The sequence below is a fragment of the Arvicanthis niloticus genome, chromosome 9 (assembly GCF_011762505.2).
Source record: "Arvicanthis niloticus isolate mArvNil1 chromosome 9, mArvNil1.pat.X, whole genome shotgun sequence".
NCBI lineage: Eukaryota > Metazoa > Chordata > Mammalia > Rodentia > Muridae > Arvicanthis > Arvicanthis niloticus.
The window spans coordinates 59,998,716-60,003,586 of NC_047666.1; positions in this window are offsets into that span (position 1 = coordinate 59,998,716).

The following is a 4,871-nucleotide window of genomic DNA, read 5'->3' on the forward strand; positions in this document are numbered from 1 at the left end:
TCTCTTCCTTACTCTATTAAGCAGTGTTTGTGTGTGTGTGTGTGTGTGTGTGTGTGTGTGTGTGTGTGTGTATGTACGCACATGTGTACAATATTGTCATTAATGATTTTTAAAATTAGACTTGTAAAATTATTTGTATAATATTTTATGTGTTTCGATATTTTGAGTTTATTTATTGGAAAATTAAGAGCTTTGAGGTAAGTTATTTTTTTTTCATATTTCTTCCATTTTAATGTTGTAATTTATACATCTGTAGTGATGGCTATAAAACATCTGCTATTATAAGCAGATTTCCATGAGTAGCCCTCTTTTAAAGGCAAACTCCAGAAACATGGAAGACATTTCAATAAATTCATCAACACCAAAGCAATTCAGATGTATGGATATAATTTTAAAAAACAATAAAAAAAATAGCCACTGTTACCCCAATTCCAATGAATAGAAAATGAAAAATACAATGTAAGTTAAACAGTTAAATTTTTTTAAAGTATAGGTAAAATTTACTACTAAAGTAGAAAAAGGGAAGTCTGAGTAAAAGAAAAAAGAATTTTCACAGTCTATATAAATGAAATTGTACACTAAATAATCAGATAGCTATCAAGTAAATAATGATGTGTTTATAAAAATAGAAAGAAAGAGAATATGTTCTGTAAGTGTGTGGTGAGGTATTAGGGAAGGGGATGTCTCAGCAGGCCCATGCCAAGGCATTCCTTCCCTTGAAGGATCAGACACACTCATAGAATAGAGTTTATTTAGGGCATGGGGAAGGGAGTTAAGAGGGTAGTAGAGGCAGAGAGAGACAGAAAGTAGAGGAGTAGAGGCCAGTCATAAGCACATGGAGAGAGGGGAACTGAAGAGAAGAGAGCAAGAGAGAGAGGAGGGGGCAAGCAGCCCCATTTATAGTGGGCCAGGCCTACCTAGCTGTTGCCACTTAACTGTGGGGATGGAATTTAGACAAAATGCTAATGTTCCTCTATTTTGGTTTAATTAAAAAGAAAAATTAGAAAGAGATGATGGCAAAGCAGGAATGGTCTAACGCGCCCCCCTGAGCCTTGCATCCGTGGGAGAGAAAGCATGAGACGCAGAGATCGGGTAGTTACTGCAAAACGAGGCTTTTAATTTGTCTCACACACGTGGGAAAATGCGGAGAGGCGCGGAAGGGGAGAGCTGAGGAAGGGGTCTCGCTTAAGTACAGTCTAGAGTGACGTATTCACTTCTGATTGGCTGTTCGCTCACCACCCAATATTATGCCTCGGGATAGGCCAGTGACTTGGCGCTCTTTCTGCCTAGCAGCTGCGCAGAATAATTGTTTACTGCTGGGGAAACACGAGGCCAACGCCATCTTGTAAAATGCAAATGTGTAGCCACTGAAACAGTGGCTCACTACAGAATGGGGTTGTCATGATATCTGGCTACTTCCTGCTGGCATTGGGGGCAATGTGTCTCTAGAGAACCTAGAAGAATTGGAATGGGGGATGTTTGTCCAGTCTTGGGAGAATTGGCTGTTTCCTGTTGTCCAGGGTCTGGGGAGTCATCTGAGGATAGGTCATAAAGAACAGGTCCAGTAGAGCATCTGTGTCTGTGACAGGAGATTTGGAGGTTGCTTTTCTGTAGCTGTTCTGGATGTGCCTGGTCTTGACAAAATGTAGAGAATAAGATTAAGTATTTTTGGAAGAAAGAAAATTTTTTCTAAGGAGTACATTTGAAACCCAGAGGGATCCCACCCTTTGGAATAGGTGGTAAGTGGGAACTTCAAGCAGATGTACTTATCTGGATGGAGTCTATTTGGTCCATGAGAGGTAGATCTGAGTGGGTTTCCTGTAGCTTATAAGTTTACAAAAGAGATAACAACGTGAGTTAACAACATGAGCAGTATTTAATATGAGCATGTGTTGGATCGGATAGTGGAATGTTTTATTAGAGTTAGGTAAGTTTATAGGAACTCAGATAATATTAGGACAGTGGCATAGCAAGAAGAGGAAATATGAAGCATTTAATTGATGAAAACTGAGTTTGGGTAATGAGGTAGCAGATTACATCTGTGAAAGTTTAGCTGTCAATGTAGTCAGAAGTCTGACAAAGAGTAAACAACAATCTACTATTATATGTTATTTTAAAAAATGACAGAGTCCACTAGCCAACAGTTCTCGTGGTCTCTATTGTTTCTTGGGTAGAGTCAGTCTGGCTTTCAAGCACAGAAGACACAGAGCTTTTTCTCTGTGGATTGGAGTTGCATGACATGAGAAATGACTTACCTTGGTTTAGCCAAGTCATTTGACTCGGGGCATTTTGTTTTTTTCCACTGTGTTTTTCAGTGATCATATCACAATCCAGGCAGTATCTTCTTCTTGGTGTGTCCACATCTTCTGAGACCATCTTGGGTTAACTGTTAGAGACTTTGGGAATTCTGTCTTTCATGATCTTAAATATATTATTTGCAGACTTTTGACAACATTGAGAGCCATATCGATTGGTTACAACTGCATAATTTAATGGCAGTAGTAGAAATCTATCAAGACAGGATAGGAAAGAAAATCTTAAGTAACTTTGGCAGGTTGTGTAGGTAGAGAAAAGCACATTTTTGTATTAGCAAAGAAACATTTGGCTGAGACCAGAATAAGAAAGCTGGCAGCAGTGGCATAAGGTCATGGTGACAGAAAATGAGTTTGTCTAGGCAGGTTCAGGCCTCTGACACAAACTGAGCATGCAGGCCATGGAAACAGGTCAGGGTAGGAGCATGGATAAATAAGTGCTTGGGAAACCTTTTTCCATTTATCAGACCTCTGGCAGTATTTGTGAAGATCTCTTAAAATATATGTTCAAAGACGTCACAGCACCCATTGAAGGGTTATTGAATTATTCATATCAGGGTCCCAAGAATAGTTCAATAACCAAAAATTCCAGCCAGGCTAGAGGCCTAAGTCATCACTAAGGCCACCTAGAGGCTATACATAGTAAGTCCCAGAACAAGCAGAGTCTCCAGCAGGGGGCAGAGCAAAAACCCCCACTCTTCAGGCAAACTGGCTGAACTAATAGTTTCAGCAAGACTCAAATGAGGGAAAAGAGAAGAACGCTATGAGTCACTGCTGAGAAAGTACCAGTTTAGCAGCCATGTAGAGAGATACTGTTCTCTGTTAACTGTGAACTAGACCAAAACATCCCAATAAGTAGGGACCAGGCAGCAAAAAGGCTGACCCCTGGGCAATACAGGTGAAAACGTGGACTAAACCTTGGAGCTGGTATTCCTGAGAGAGCAGTTTATTCAGGCCTGGCCTAAAATGAGAAAGAGACTGTCTCAAAGAGAAAGAGGAATCTCACCCAAGGGAAGGAGTCCTTGAACAAGGGCCAGTGAAAGACTGAATGTCTCACATCCTCAAGGACAACACAGGAGTAGTTTCGAGCTCAAAAACTCTCCTGCTGCGACCATGAGGACATTTACTCTGTCCAGTGGGAGATTATGGGGTCTTAACAGTTCTAGTGAGCATGAATCTCTTGTGGTAACTGAGGTGGAATGCAAATCTACAAATTTTCTATATCCGAGTCACAACACCAATGATGTGTTTATAAAATGATAAAGAGAATATGTTCTGTGAATGTGTGGAGAGGTATGGGGGAAGGGAATGATGTCTCAGTGGGCCCATGCCAATCATTTCTTCCCTCTGAGGGACCAGACACACAACATAGAATAGTTTACTTAGGGCATGGGCAGGGGAGTTAAGAGGGTAGTAGAGGCAGAGAAAGGAAGAGAGAGAAAGAAAGAGTAGAGGCTAGCCATGAGCATGTGGAGAGATGTGGAAAGAAAGGGGAGAGAACGAGAGAGAGGTGGGGGAAAGGAGCCCCTTTTATAGTGGGACAGGCCTACCAGGCTGTTGCCACAGAACTGTAGGGATGGAGTTTAGACATAATGCTAACAAATAATGTACCTTGTGCTGTACCTCAAAGTGTTAACACAACTAGAACAGGAAAAACGCAAAACTGATGAAAAGAAGGAAATAATAAATATGGCTGAGAGTAATGATGGGGACCAAAGGCAACAGTAAAAACGTCCAGTGGAACCAAGGATGATTCTGAAGTCACAAAGATAAGTGAAATTCATTAGCCTGAATCTAAACCCAAAGAGAGTCAAAACCCAAATTAGCAAATTAGAGATAACTATTACAGCACATACTATGAAATCCATGGGGTTCTTAGAGAATAATCTGAACACTTTCATTCCAATAAATTTAAAAAAAAATCCAAAAAAAAAACCTAATGAATTGCTGGATATTTATATTCTACCAAAAGTGAGCCAGAAGGATATAAAAAGCCCAAATGGATCCTCAATGAGAAAAAGGATTGAAGAAATGATCAAAGGGACCCAGCACAATAAGAGCTGAGACTGGGAAGAACTCATTGCTGAACCAAACCAAACTTCACAAAAGAAATATTGTTGTAAGAAGATTCAAAAGAAAGAATGCCTCCAAAGCCATTCTATGAATCTAGAATAACCCTGAGACCAAAATTAGATGAGAACTCAGTGACAAGAAATCTTCAGACTAATTTACCCAATGGGAGTTAAAGGAAAGTCTGCATTGAAATTCTTCCCTGTCAAATTCAACTACACATTAAGCAAATCATGTACCATGATTAAACTGATTTTATAATAAGAATACACAGATGGTTTCACATTTGTAAGCTGACAACTCTAAGTGGCATATAAATTAGAATCAAGAGTTAAAATCACATGGTCATCTCAGTAGATCCAACAAAGAGTCTATATTTAAGACATCAATGACAAATGGTCAAGAAACACATGTGAAGATGCTCAGCACAGGTGACTCTTAATAAAATGCAGGCTAACACTATGCTGAGAGTTCATCTCACTCATCAAA